This window comes from Carassius carassius, chromosome 48, assembly GCF_963082965.1.
Source record: "Carassius carassius chromosome 48, fCarCar2.1, whole genome shotgun sequence".
NCBI classification, from domain to species: Eukaryota; Metazoa; Chordata; class Actinopteri; order Cypriniformes; family Cyprinidae; genus Carassius; species Carassius carassius.
In genome coordinates this window covers 8328292-8344403 of record NC_081802.1, presented here as the reverse complement: position 1 = coordinate 8344403, position 16112 = coordinate 8328292, and positions in this window count along the sequence as shown.

Sequence of the window (16112 nt, the reverse complement as noted above, 5' to 3'; positions counted from 1 at the left end):
GCGTTTGGTTATTTGCGTGAGGTTTATATTTTGGGCATGACCTCGGCTGGAGCCTTTCAGTGATTATTATTCTATTTCATGCTTGTTTTTGGCGCGTAGCAAAATACATGCTGAAAAGTCCCTTCAAAGTGTCCCTATGTAAACCCACTGGTGGTAATCCGTGTGGCGATTTCCATCCAGTGGCCACCGTGTTTTGTAGTAAATGTTGGAACGCTTTACCAGCTATAATATGAATTAAAACAGCAATTAAAGCTTTGTTGCAAACGATTAAGCTGAGGTCACATTAGCAAAAAGGCCCATTGTCTATTTTTAAAAAAAATTATATGCCTATTGAAATGACTGGATTTTGGCCATGAACATTTGCAGAATTTAAGCTTATAAGTGGTGACTGTCAGTTTGTGCATATGACAGGATTTTTCAGAAAAATTAATACAAGACATAGTCAGCCAGACGATGAACATTATTAACAGCAATTATTATATGATGCAGTCACACTTGTAGCAATATTTGTTAGTTCTGTTGTTGATTCAGGGTTAGCATCATCTGGGGTCCTCTGAGGGTCAGCATCATCTCTTCTCAGGTGTTCTGGATCCAGACTGGAGCTTGTGTAAATCCTAGTGGCAAAACATAGAAACAAATAGAGACATAATTAGCGTAGCTTCTGTTCCAACAAAGTAAAATTAATTAGTTTAACCCAAGCTAAATAATAAAAATGCGCATTTGATCAGATACAACTTAAGTCAATATTTAAGGGATGCATTATTCGAATGCTTGGCGAAAGAGATGTGTTTTTTATCTAGATTTAAACAGAGAGAGTGTGTCTGAACCCCGAACATTATCAGGAAGGCTATTCCAGAGTTTGGGAGCCAAACTCTACCTCCTTTAGTGGACTTTGCTATCCTAGGAACTACCAAGAGTCCAGTGTTTTGTGACCTTAGGGAGCGTGATGGATTGTAACCGTGGTCCAGCGTCTGGCGGTTTTTGTATGTTTGTTTGCCTTGATTTATGTGTGGATGACCCACAGAACGTCAGTTCCACTGTATATTTACGCATGCTTTTAAAACCCCAACCCAGCTGGCCAGTAATTATGTCCGCTTTGGGTGATATTCCAGAGAGAAGGGATCCCTGCTGCGGTCAGTCTGGATCCAACCTGAATCCAGTCCACTGTAAACACAGCAGAAGAGCACAAGATATCTCTCTGTTCGTCTACTCCCTTATGCCATACATCTTAAGCTAGCTTTAAAGATAACATCCATACAATGCCACAGAAATAGATCTCTACAGACCAAAAAGTCAAGGTTTGGCAGGTTAGCGTGGCTCTGTTAGCCATGTTGCTATTAGAAAATGTAACTAAAGAGCTTGAAAAATCATCACAGTTCATTTAGAAGTAGTTGTGTGTATATAGTATATAGCCTTAGCATCTTGTATAGAAATGAATGGGAAAGTGTACAGATAGCTTGCTAATACAGACTGCAAAGTCTATATGCTGCAAAGTTTTTCTTATCCCGTCAGAAAACTAGGCAATCAGAAACATTATCTGTCTTTCAGTCATTTTGTGTGATGATATGAGGTTGGCTGACATGTGTTTAGAAAGTGGAGTTTCATAGACAAATGGTGTGAGGTTGAAGTTAGCAAAATAGCTAAAGCGCTAACAGCACCTTTATTTTTATTCATTAGCCTTTTTCACACTTCTCGTATTCTGATTTCACACTTAAAATGTTTCTGCTATGTGTGAAATACATCTTTATATAGAAAATGGGTTACAACATTATATTTACTTTAAAAACTATACTTAAATTTTCTGGATTTAGTCAGATTTACTGAATACTAAGTATTTATTTACATGTGGCATCAAGCCAAATTACGTCTTTCTGAAACAAAGGGTAAGTGGTTCACTTATTTTATAATTTTATATTTCTTTATAAAAAACCAACAGTGCGTTCATAAATATGTTTACAGGAATTATTTTTTTACCCTGAACTTTAGCCTGTTAATGCACTGCTAGCATGCGCAGCATGAAGCAGGCCTTATTTTTACCTTTTTGTATTATAGTTCTATATATTCACAATAATTGTCCTGCCACATAGCGAGCTGCAGGTGATCTTGGCTGTCTGGTAAACTTCCTGTTCTCTCTTACTGCCTTTTTTGCAGTCTCACAGATCCCTCTCAGAGAGCAAAACCTGAGACATTGCAGCAAAACCCCAAAACTCAGCAGAGTCCAAATCAGCAGTATTACGAACAGGATCTTCCCATCTGAGGGAGCGACGCACAGCGGTGGGGGACACCAAGCAGGTGTGTGTATGTGTGTGAGTGTCCCACCGGTCAGGCATCATTAACTCTCCTAGTGGCCTTGGCTCTTAACCCTCCCCCATGCCTGGGGCCAGGACTGTGATGGCACCCTGACAGCGGGTGCAGGTTGTCTGAGCCGAGCCCTCATGGTTTGTGTGTGCTGTTCACGCTCCACTGAAGCACTGCGGCCTGACAAATGAGAGCCCTACCCATCTCTCCATATCTCGCCCGAGTCGCCCCCCCCCCCCCCCACCACCCACCACCCATTTGCATTCTTACCCCGATTGAGTTACGCCACCGATGAGCAGTCAATAGAGTCAGTGTTTGAGTTTTTGTGCAGTTTCATTCCAGTTGGAGATAGTGGCAGCCTGTGTGAGCATGCCTGTTTTAAACCAAGTGCATCCTTTTTAGTCCATCGTCTTTTGCCATTGTGCCCTTAATTGTTCAAATGGAGGATGTTGTTATATGAGGTGTCTCATATATTGGACTTGTCTTCCTCACAGCGCTCCATAAATCCCCTTTGGGTGACATACGAAGGGACGCTGGAACAAAGCAGGACTGAGGCCAAGAGACCTCTTACTTTTGACATAATATAGAAACATCGCCTCCTATAGGTCATATGAGAAACAGCAAATTTTTTTGGCTCTATTGGGCTAGTAATCAACCACCCTAGCAAGAGTTGTACACATACAGTCAAGCCAAAATGTATTCAGACACCTTCAATATTTCACACATTATCACAGTTTATTCGCTATAGTTTAGATAATAAACTATGGTAATAAATGGTAATAAAATATGACAAGAACTCAAAACAAGAAGTCAAAGTGTCTGAATTATTTTTGGTCCCAATTGTTTTATCAGTTTTACTGGTAGTCCACTGTATGAGGACGTTTTGGGTATAATACTGTATGTTACAGTTTACTTTATTTTGCTATCCCCCCTTACATAAACTATAGTGTCTTGCACCCACTAGTAAAAAATAAATAAATAAATAAATGCAAATGATAATTTTTGGTTTGATTGTAAAAGCCCCACTCATTTTCTTCACTAGTGGTCTCCAACTGTTTCCTGATAGCTGTGTTGGACCTACACGAACCTGCATTTAACGCCTCTTTACTGGCCAAGTGATCTTTGCAATGAGCTACAGTGATCCCTGGGACACATTTCAGCATTTATCTTATTAACAGGAGCCATTCACATCTTTACAGCCTTACTCATTGTTTCTTGTTTCTTCATTGCATTTCATCAGACGGCTGCCAAATGCTTTAATGCACAAACCATTAGTCTTTGCAATGATCCAGGATAGTGACTTACAGCTCTCAGTGTGAGTTGCATCTACGAGGACTGATATCTGAGAGAGATTAGAGAGGCACAAACCACACATATACAAACACACGAACCCGAAACCCGTGTGTAAACTCACTGACTAGCTGGGCAGCGAGAGTAAAAGGTGTTGCTGAACAGGTGCTGTTCATTTCACGCAGACTGCCCTGTTTTAAGTGGATTGGCAGACACGGAGCGGATAACATCCAACACCAGATAAGAGTCTTTCCTTGTCGACTTGAGTTAGGGTCTTACATGCGGGCTTTCTCTGTGTGTGTGTGTGTGTGTGTGCGTGTGTGTGGAGGCCTCGGCTGAGCCATTATGGTTATGGTTGTACGGCTGATTATGCTCGGAGAAATTATTCTGACACTGTACAGCAAAGATATGGGCAGTTCACATGACATATCACAGCAGTGACAGCCGTGCGCTCCGGTGTCACATGCTGAAATCCATATAACACAATAAATTTCTCAATAAATTAATAGATATTTACATAATACACAAAGAGGTGTATTAGATGCTTTTATGTACTCAAAGCTTTTATGCACTTAAGTCCTTCCTGAATTGAGAGATTATACATTGAATATTTATTTATTTATTTGTGTATTTTTAATATTAGAAAATTATAAAAAAAAAATACAAAATAGTAAAATAAAATGTATATTTATAATTTTTTTAAAATGTACAATTATATATATATATATATATATATATATATATATATTCATGCTTTTAATTTTTTGAATAATATTATTTATATTATGAATATATTATATTATAATTATTTTATTATTATTATTATTATATTATGGTTATTAAAAAAATACCATGCTGTCAGCCTACTTAAGAAAATTGGCAGAAGTAAAAAAAATAAAAAGTCATTAAAAATAAAAATGTCAAAGAAATAATGACCAGTCAAACAAAGTCTCACACAAATATTTGTCAGTGTTTAAAATTGTATATAAAATATCTGTTTTAATATTATAAAATAGCAATAAAATTACAAAAAGATTTAAATTATATTTAAAATAAAATATTGCAAATATATTTAATCATTATTTTTTTATCATATAAATATATATTTTTAATTAAAAAATTTAATAAAATAAATATTATAATATACAACTATGGGAAAAAATGATCTTGATTTATTTTTCTCTGGATTTATGATTTATAATTATGTGTTTTAGTAAAACATAATTTTTGTTTTATTCTGTTAAATTACTGACTACATTTCTTCCAAATTTGAATGAACTTGAAATGACAATTGGTCAACAAGATGCCGTGTTTTCAGATATGTTAATATTCATTTTTAGTCAACACAATACCAATGCTTTAACTTCAGAAGAGTTTAGAAATCAATATTTGGTGGAATGACCCTGAAAACATTTTTATTTTAACTAGTTACAATATTTTTCTTTGAAATTTGGAAGAAATATTATCAGACCTTTTATAGAATAAAATAAATATTAACATTTTACTCAAACCCATCCAGTAAATCCAGAGAAACTGATCATTTTCAAGTGGTCTCTTAATTTTTCCATAGTTACATATATTAAAAATATCGCACTTATAATTAAAATAAAGATCTAATATTTAAAAGTTAAATATTTATTTTTATGGTTATAATATTTAAAGTTTATTATTAATTTTATAATTACATTTTGACATTTTTGTCAGGCTGCAAGACTACTGCTAAAGGCTAAATTTGTAATGTATATATAAATTTATATACATGATAAAAAAATAGCAATCATTCAGAAAGAAAGTTATCATTTAATAAATTCATTAACCCATTGTGAACTCCCCACAATGTGAGTTATTTCTCTTTGCTAATGCAGGCCGAACCTGACTCACACCCACTCAAACCTTCTGGAACACACAAGCTCCTCAAATGCCAGGTGGTGCCCGTCCTCCCTGGCAGGGGAGCAGAGCATCAGCTGAGAAACTCACGGCTGAGCCAGCGTGAGAATATTGAAGCAACTTATCAGGTGACACGCCAGCGCCAAACGTGAAAATTAAAATAAAGGATTAGAGGAGGGGGTTTGGAAAGGTCTGGCCCCAGTATTTATTTATTTCTCAATCACCATTTCATGAAGCCTATCACCTTATCATTAATTCCTCTTGACACTTTCAGTTCCAAGCGACACAACTGTAATTTCAAGGGGTATTGTGTAACCTGGGCAGGCATGCTGGGGGGTGGGATGGTGGAGGTGGGGTAGGACATTTAGAAGAGGATATTTTATGAACTTCTATTTGCAACAGTATGTGTGTTCTTGTGGTGCCATTAGCCAATCAGCTTTTTCTGTGGACATAGAGTCATCAGTCAGATGACACTGATTACACTTTGATAAAAGATCACAAAGACAAACATTTCTCTCTTTAGAATAACGTGCTCTGATGAATCATACACAATAAGACCAGGAACTGAATTAACAAAATAAATAGGGTCATTTTTGATTTCATATTGACTTCAAGGATGACCAATGCAGTCTGAATGAGGCCTTGGGATATTCATCTTGGGTAATTGGATTACTCTGAATATCAGATTGCATTTACATCACTGTTTAGTTTGAAATAAATGTTTCGGGCAGCTAAGCTTTACAAACAATACTGTGGTGGTACCGTAGTAACACTTTTATTTATAATCCTAGGCTTATAAACATACATAGCCTACTGATAAAAATTTTTATAAAATAATGTATAGCCTGAATGCACTGGAAGTCACTTTGGATAAAAGCATCTGCTAAATGCATTAATGTAAATAAATCACAAAAAGATGTAACATTTACTTCAGAAAAGCTATATACACACACAGCTTTTCTGAGGTAAAAGTTTTGTTACATTATTTACAAGCTGTTTTATTGACGTCTTTAATTTTCATAAGAAAAAAAATAAATAAATCGACATGGGTAATTCTGCGAAAAATTCACCAAAATTCAAACAATGAATGTCGTTTTGATGCTCTTCAATGTTTACTGACAGATCACTGCATGCTGCCTGCCCTGGGTGACATAAATGCTAGAAAAAATTGGGCAACGGGTTTGTCGTTAAACGCTTGTTTCCCTTTCATAGGTCACTTCGATGCTGCGGTGACGTCACCACGTATGGGAACACCTTCGGTGTGACGAATGTCTGAAGCCCTATACCATCCCGCCAATCCTATTGGCCAAATAGCGCGTGGCACCGCCCAGCATGCGTAAGCATATATATACCTGGTGCCGCGCGCCATTTACCTCAGATTTCATTCCTTCAGTACGAAGCGAATCTTCTGTGCCCTATTGTCTCGCGTTCTCAGCGATCATCTACGAGCAGTATACTCCTCTGGCATGGAGTTTGAGGACAGTTCAGCGATGGAAAATTATTCTCCACATCGCTCGCTCTCCCCTACCCTAATACACAGAAAAACTTTTGAACCTGTCGTCTTTTCCTGTGAGGATTTACGGCCCACACCGGGGGCATGTAGTGCCATCTCCTTCGGTTGTGACCGCCATGATGACGACGTTCTTTCCACTGCGGCCTCGGGGTCCGAGGACTTCGCGGCCGACACGAGCCCTCTCCCTCCTAGTGGACAGGAGAGGCGTGTTTCCCCCTCCTACAGTGAGCTGTTGGAGGTGGTTTCCCGTGCAGTGGGTACATTGGGGCTGGAATGGGAGGTTGAGAAGGCCGAGGCCCAACCTTCTTCAAGTTGGACGACCGTTTCCTAACTAGTCGGACACCTGCGCAGCCCCGGAGGCCTTTACCCTTTTTCCCGGATCTCCACCAGGAGGTTTCGAGGTCCTGGAAACAGCCGTTTGCGGCGCGCATCACGAACGCTGCGGCTGCGGATTTCGCCACCATTTCGGACATGGCGGGCCATGGCTATACAGCGATACCGCCGGTGGAAGAGACTCTCGCCGAACATCTTGCGCCTAATTCGGCCGCGGCGTGGAAGTCCCGCCCCCTCCTCCCCTCGAAGGCGTGTCGAGTCACGTCTAGTTTAGTGGGAAAATCCTATATGGCCGCTGGCCAAGCGGCTGCTTCGCTTCATTCTATGGTGGTCCTTCAGGCCTACCAAGCGGAGCTGTTAAAAGGATTGGACGAAGGGGACGGCATTACACCTGAGGCGGTTAAGGAACTACGGTGAGCAACTGATTTGGTGCTTCGTGCTACCAAACATACTGCTCGAGCAGTGGGCCGTTCCATGGCTGGATTAATTACGGTTGAGCGCCACCTCTGGCTTAATCTCACCGATATAAAGGAAAAGGATAAATCTTTCCTCATGGATGCCCCTGTGTCTAAGGACGGTTTGTTTGGAGAGGCTGTCACTTCAGTGGTGGAGAAATTCAGAGCAGCGAAACAGCAATCAGCCGCTTTCTGCCAGCTGATTCCCCGCAGACCCAGGGAGGTTGAACGCCGTCAGGCGCCCGCGCGTTCTCGCTCAACCTCCTCTCACCGCCAGCGAGTGCCCTCTCGGGAAGAGCCTTCACCTATGGCGCCCCCTCGCAAGGATTGGGGCCCTAGGGTTGTTCCACCGGCTCAACAACGCCAACGAAAAAGGTTGAACCTGAGTTCGACGGCCAATGCCTCTCGTTCTCTGGCACCGAACAGCAGCTCCTGATTTTTTTGCTGCCTGCCAGGGACTGTGCCCTCCGCTAGAGAGCGCTGTTGGACCGCTTTCGCGCATCCAACACTCTCATTGCAGTCCCCACGCTCAAACCCTGACTGTTTCGCCGCAAACAGCGCCTCGAACAGCATTGGAGCGAACTGTAACACCAATCGCTTCCTCAGACACTCTGCACGATCCAGTTTTCAGTTCTCGAGGAGCGCTTCAAAGGGTCGTCATCGAACGGCCCGTCATGACGGCTCGCACAGCCGCCGCTATTTCGCTAGCGGCAGAGCCCGATGCTCAATCTGTAGGCCTAATTCCTGCCGTGGACACGTTTCAGGATTACGTACAACGAGATGCAACGGCTGCTATGCATATACTTCCCCTGTGCACGGACACCGTGAGTCTTTCGTGCCCGGACATCTCTATGTGTGCAACAGCGTTGCAGGAAACGAACATTTTGAAACCGCTAATATTGTTTCGGGCCGCGTGGGAACGCTTGCCCGGCATTTCTCAATGGGTGTTACGCACAATTTGTCACGGATACACCATTCAGTTTCGGAAAGGCCCGCCCCCTTTCCGCGGAATTCTCTCCACGGTGATGAAACCGATGGACATAGCGGTGCTGAGACAGGAAATGTTAGCTTTACTGAGCAAAGGGGCTATAGAAGAAGTACACCCCTCTCAGATGGAGTCAGAGTTTTTTCAGCCGTTATTTTGTGGTACCAAAAAAGGACGGCGGATTACGACCCATTCTGGATTTACGCCGTCTGAATCTTGCACTCAGGTCGAGCAAATTCAAGATGTTGACGGTAAAGTCTATTTTGTCTCAGATTCAACCAAACAAGTGGTTTGTCACGATCGATCTGAATGATGCTTATTTTCATATTCAGATCATCGAGAGACACCGGAAGTTCCTCAGATTCGCTTTAGAGGGCAAAGCGTATCAGTACCGCGTTCTTCCCTTTGGCTTAGCGCTAGCTCCCCGTACGTTCTCAAAATGCATGGACGCAGCTCTGGCCCCGTTGCGGCTCCGGGGCGTCCGTGTGTTGAACTATTTGGACGATTGGCTGGTGTTAGCGCAATCTCAGACTCAAGCACACTCTCATCGAGATATTGTGCTGAATCATTTACACAGCCTGGGCTTACGCACGAACTTCCAGAAAAGTGTGTTAGTCCCCTCTCAACGGATTACTTTTCTGGGAATAGAATTGGACTCTCGCGCGATGACAGCAAAGCTTTCTGTCCCGCGCGCTCAGTCGATTACGTCATGCGTTCAGCACTTCAGGGCGGGTCACACAGTGACGGTGAGACTGTGCCTCAGACTGTTAGGTCTAATGGCAGCGGCACTTCCCGTGATTCATCTGGGTTTGCTTTACATGCGCCCGTTTCAGTGGTGGACGAAACGACAGAATATTTCACCCCGTTGTCCTCCGCATCGAACGATCTCGGTGACGCGGAGGTGTGTGATGTCGTTAAGACAATGGACGTCAGCCGAATTTCTCCTCACCGGGGTTCGGCTGGGAATTTGTGCTTCCCGAGAGACTGTCACGACAGATGCGTCTTTGACCGGGTGGGGAGCTGTTTGTCATGGGCGCCCAGCCCACGGAGTGTGGACAGCGGCACAACGCAGCTGGCACATAAACAAATTGGAATTACTGGCGGTTTTTCTGGCTCTCCAGTATTTTTCGAGTCTACTGATCGGCCGTCATGTGCTTCTCAGAACGGACAACACTGCGGTCGTGGCTTATCTGAACCATCAGGGAGGATTGCGTTCTCGCCCCCTGTGCAGGCTGGCGAGGCGTATTCTTCTTTGGTCTCACGACAGATTTCTGTCGATCCGGGCTGTTCACATCCCCGGACGACTGAACTTCGGAGCGGATTTACTATCCAGACAGGCTCTGGAACAAGGGGAATGGAGATTACACCCCCAAACGGTGAATCACCTATGGCAAATTTTCGGGGAAGCGAAAGTGGATTTATTCGCGTCGAGCACGACTACGCATTGCCCGCTATGGTTCTCCCTATGCCCTCCATCACCCCTGGGTCTGGATGCGCTAGCTCACAGCTGGCCCAGGACCAGTTTGTATGCGTTTCCTCCGATTCGTCTGGTCCCAGCGGTATTATGCAGAATACGGCGGGACAGAGTGGGACAGCTGCTGCTGGTGGCTCCGCGATGGCACACACAGCCGTGGTTTGTGGATCTCATCAATCTGTTAGCGGGCTCTCCGTGGGAGATTCCCCTCAGACGGGATTTATTATCTCAAGCACAGGGATGGATCTGGCATCCGAGGCCAGATCTGTGGAACCTGTGGGCGTGGCCTCTGAGCGGAGTGAGTTGATATGTCCCGGTCTTTCTGCTGAAACTACCGAGACCATACTGAACTCTAGAGCAGTTTCTACGAGACGCTTATATGCTTTCAAGTGGAAACTGTTTATGACATGGTGTGAAACTCATGATGTGGATCCAGTTTACTGCCCTGTGGCTTCAGTACTGGAGTTTCTTCAGGACCGTTTTTCGGATGGATTGACACCAGCCACCCTGAAGGTTTATGTGGCAGCTATCTCAGCTCACCATGAGCATATAGGTGGTGTTTCAGTGGGTCGTCATCCACTGGTTTCTCGCTTTATACAGGTTGGCCTATGAGGCGCGCGGGCTCGCTTCGCCCTTAGGAGTAAAAGGTCATTCCACGGGGCAGTGGCTTCTTCTCAAGCCTTTCTCAGTGGATCTTCTTTGGATGATATCTGTGCTGCGGCAGGCTGGTCCTCACCGAGCACTTTTATCAGGTCTTACAGTCTGGATGTGAGGATGGCTCCTGGCTCCCGGGTTCTCTCCGCTTGAGCAGATGCTTCCTTGGATCCAAGCTATCAGGTACGTCAGGCGTGATGGTATAGCATTCCCATACGTGGTGACGTCACCGCAGCATCGAAGTGACCTATGAAAGGGAACATCTTGGTTACGTATGTAACCTTGGTTCCCTGAATAGAGATGTTTTATCCTAAATCGCATCTTCCGCGGAACTTGAAAAATTGTCACGCAAACCAATCAGTGAAGAGCTTACTGACACGTCCGATTTTATCAGGGTTTTTATTCGCGCAAGTGACGCGAAAATCATCTTGCGAGTAACATGATGCCAATATTCGCTTCGCATGCTCTCGTGTGAACATGTCTTTGCATTGCTTTTGTATGTAATGTACTTGCGCAACTGGAGCGGGAAATTAGCATGACGCATTGTCATGCAAGCCAATCAGCGAAAAGCTTATTGACACATTTGAGTTCCTGGAGAAGAGGATGAAATTCATCAAGTTGTGTGCATGCAAGGGGGCAGGGTTTCATATTTTATTGAAGCACCCCTGGGCGCCGCCATCGGCTAGCGGACCCCCACCTGCTGTTAGCATTCCATTGACTCCCATTCATTTTGGCGTCACTTTGACAGCGAATAACTTTACATCTGAGGCGTTTAAAGACTCCATTTGTCCATTAATTATTTCTAAAGATACACGTAAATGTATAAAAGGCTCCATTACCTTGTATCTTACGTTATGGTCCCGTAGAAGCAGTTTTTCAAAAAAATAGGCTAACGATTGCGTCATAACCAGCGACTCTCTGTCGCACAGTAGAGAAATTACTGTATGGACAGGAGGAGAAGCTCGCAGACAATCTTTTACTGTCTATGAGGTAATCGGGGGGACGTGGAGGCATAAACTCAAGGGAGATAATTAATCAGAATTCTTGCCAAAATTTGCTCCTGTTCACGCTCGCCTTCTCTGGAAGATTCGGTGGGTGATTCAGATTTCTCTTGGCACAGCGATTAGAAGACTTACAGGTTGCTCACGTGACATCTACGTCATCAAGCTCAGTTTGAGTCTGCGCAGTACGCTCAACCCCCAGGAAGTGCGTGCTTCTAATTGACTTCACTTGTCTCCATTGAATCCAATGGGGTCGCTGTGTCCATTTCTTTTACTGTCTATGTGTGCACCTGTGGATGGTGCTGTGAACCCAGACACATTGGCATATGCTTTCCGGCATATTTGGCACTCCCACAAAAGGTCCAGGGCAGCAGTAGTAATCTCCAACATGATGGATGACAGAAAAAATGGCAGAAAGAAATGTAGTTGTTGTTCTTAATGTGCATGAAGACACTCCTCATCGCACAATGTTTTTTGCCCAAGTGTAAAACATCCAGCGAGTAGTCTAGAGCGAGTACGTGATGAGAATATTCGCTTTGCTTTTGGTAATTTAAGCAGCAGCACTACGAACACATGAACCAATACTCTCATCCACTTTACAACTAGTTATAGCATGAAATAAACATGACTGAACATCAGAAGGTACAAACAGAACAACTTATTGAAATGTATCGTGTCTCTTGTAATTGGCCAATTAGTTTCAGAAAGAAAAGAAAGAGGTCTATATAATGGTTTGTTATAACGTTACATTTACCTCAGAAAATGTATGTGTGTATGTATGTATATTTAAGTACTTGTAATACTTTTTTGTGAACATATAATGGTAATACACTCAGATCATGGCCTAAAATCTAAACCAATCAAAATGTAAACCGAGTAGCAATGAGTTGTGACAGCACCACTGCAGCGCTCGCAACATGCCTGACTCTAAAAAAACACCACAACCTTGACCTGCATCCCACCGGACTGATCAGAGTCCCGTAAAACACATGTGGAAAGATAGAAAACGAGAATCACAAAAAGAAAGAAGGAGACCAGGAGAAAGTGAGGAGGGGATGCTGGACTCGCATACCTCCTGCACAGGAAACTATTTATCATAACATGCTAGGGAGATATTGGCTCCATACTGAACCAATTAGGGCTGGGGCCTGTTTCATCATACTTCATAACCTGGGCTGTGGGGTTTTGGAGCGTGGTGCCGCACGGTAATTGAATTTTGATTAAACACACATGATGCGTGACCCTGAATAGCTATAGCGAGCGCAGGACCCAAGTTTGCACAGGATCTCCCAGCCAAAAACTTGGCCAAAAAAACAGGATGTACTTTAGAAGAAATGGGGAAAGGTGGTGGTGGTGGGTGTAAATTGTTAGTAAAATCAGAGACAGCTGGCGAACAAAGATTTTTCTATGCTGTCATGGCGTCTCCATCAGCGAGGATGAGCTCTGCCCACGCTGCCGGGGTGTTTGACTCAGAGGTGAGACGGCACGGTACGCCAGCACCATGAATCTTCTCTACCGACATGCTGCGTCCGCAGCTTTATTGCAGTGGGGCTGTGCGGGTGATGGGAGACAATGATAGACTGCGTTTCTGCTGAGTCATAGACTGCGTTGAGAGCCACGACACAGTACTCGATTCGTTTCTAGCAGGCTAACACACACACACACACACACACACACACTGAGGAGCCAAGCAGATTAGCTTACAAGACCACGAAGGTCACAGACACACACACACACACACACACACACACACACACACACACACACACTCTTTGTAAATGGTGACTATTGGGAGTCTGACCTATTAGTACGTGTGACTTGCACTTTTTTGGATATAAAGCATAAATTACCAAAAAGCAAAAGAAGCAGGTACCAGAATTGATTGTACTTATGACTTTTAAAGTTGCAATTAAAAATAACATTGAAACAGGCCTCCATTTATTTTAGTATTTTAGGAAATGCAAAGCTTTGATCAGAAAGAGTTTATCAAAGAGGACAGAAATGGGTGGTATAACTGAGCGCTGTTACAGAAGGAATTTGTTCATCATTTTCTTTACAGGCTGTTGAGAGTGACAAGGACAGCTTGCTTGGCACAGTGTCAACCAGAAATGCTTGTCAATATCTCGAGTGTATAAGCGCTCCATTCATGATTGCATCTGCACTTCAATGCACCACAGGTTTGGAAGATGAGAGAAAGACAGAGAGAGAAAAGTGGTGAATGCAGGGCAGGGGTTTCTTGCTGATCACATTTCAAGACTGTTGAATTCTGGGAAGGGAGCAGAGATGCTGCACTCACTGTGGGATTTCGCAGCTGTGGACCTTTCCACATCCTATCACATGCAACAACATGGCTAGTGGCCCCAAAAAGTATTTGGACACTTAAATCACACTTTAAACAAAGTGTCTGAAAGTCATTGAATTTAAATCACTGTTGTCATTTTGAAGTGTGGCTTAAATGTTGATATACTTTTCGCGGCCATCAAATGACCGCAGAAATGTCCATTTAGACTAACACAAAACTTCACAGGCCCCATGATCTCAGCCATTTCCCGTTTGCTCTGTTTAGTGTCATCTTGGCTCTGTGCATCAAACACCTCAGGTGGATAGAAGGCAAGTTCAGTCATAGGCCTTTGACATTTTTTTTTAAATGCGTAAATCTACCAAACATGCATTAAAAAAATCACTCATATAGTACACTGTATGGGGTGTATTATTTAAATACTGTAAGCACTTAATTTTCTTATACAATTCTCAACCCAGTGGGGAAAAGGCTGCTGAGCTCAAATAAATAAATAAATATGATTAAATACAGACAAAGATTTATTGATTTATCATACCATCCCTAAAAGCAAAAAAAAAAGGAAAAAAAGTTGCATATGTATTAACAAATTAAACTATTATTGTAATTTCCCACTACAATATTTGCATAGAGAGCATTTTTTCTGTTGCTCTTTAACACCAGACACCACATTCACTCACTCATTTTGGTACGTGGCATGCACCATACTGGAAATAGTGAAAGAGTAAAGCAAAAATAAATTTTGGACCCATTTCCCCACCTGATGCAGCTGCATAAAGAATCATTGTGGTCTGCAATGCAGGATTATTTCACCCCTCCTTTGGGAGTTTGTTGTTTTTGGACGGGTAAAAGAAAGGGAGCACCCCACGCCTCCTCAGAGCTGTTTCCTCCTCTTAATTTTTCTCCATCTCAAAGGGCCTGAGAGCGGGAGAGGGAGAGATGGAGGTTGCACCTATAAAACACCAGGGCCGGATGAGGAATGGCCTCCTCCGCACTGAGGGAGGGGTGCAGTCCCAGAGCTGCTGCTCTCTCTTGTGGGAAGTGCACTATAAATCTCTGGTCTCTTATCCGGCTGGTCTATTGATAAGCCCTGTACTGCTGGGGAACAAGAAAAGAGCTTGAGAGAGGAGGAGAAAAGAGGTACAAGAAAGGGACGGAGGGGGTTAGGAACACATTTTGCACATGAATCACTTTACAAGATCAAAGTTATCTTGTTTTCCATTTTTCGGGAGACATTTAACAACTCTGACAGTTGTATTATATGATATAATTAATCTAAATCAATTCAAACTCGTAGAGGTGCATTGTTATTATTACTTATACTTATGGTTAAGGGTTTTAAAATCCCCAAACATCAGTTCAGGGCCTAATTGACACTTCAAATTGAACCATGCAGTTGCTTTCAAAGCCACTGAACATCTTAAAATGAATGCGAATCCTCACGGTCCAAACTATTGTTTCATGGAGATTTATGGTGATGCCTAAAGCAGGCTCAGGAGAGCTTGGGCAGAGTCCCAAAGCAGCACTGGTCAGCCATCATCACAGACGCTGGGGAACGTGCTAAATCTGTTTTTACATATTCAAGCAGAGTCGTATGTGTTTTAGCAAGGACACTGCAGTTCATAAGGAAGTGTGCTCATATGCACATTGGCATAGTCGGGCCTGCTTCGCCATCACTTCATTGTGATGAAGAGCCTCTACAGGAGTCAGTATTAATGGTGATGTGACGGACTGAGACAGGGCAGACAAGCAGACGCACTCAAATGAAATTGAAGGAGCACTTGACATTGGTCCGACACAGACCGCTTGAAGATGATAGGGGATAACGATGGACCACTTTTAAAAGACACCTAAAAGGTGTAACAACCCAATATTATATGATATCTAACAATTAGAGATTATTTTGGCCGATACCAGATATTA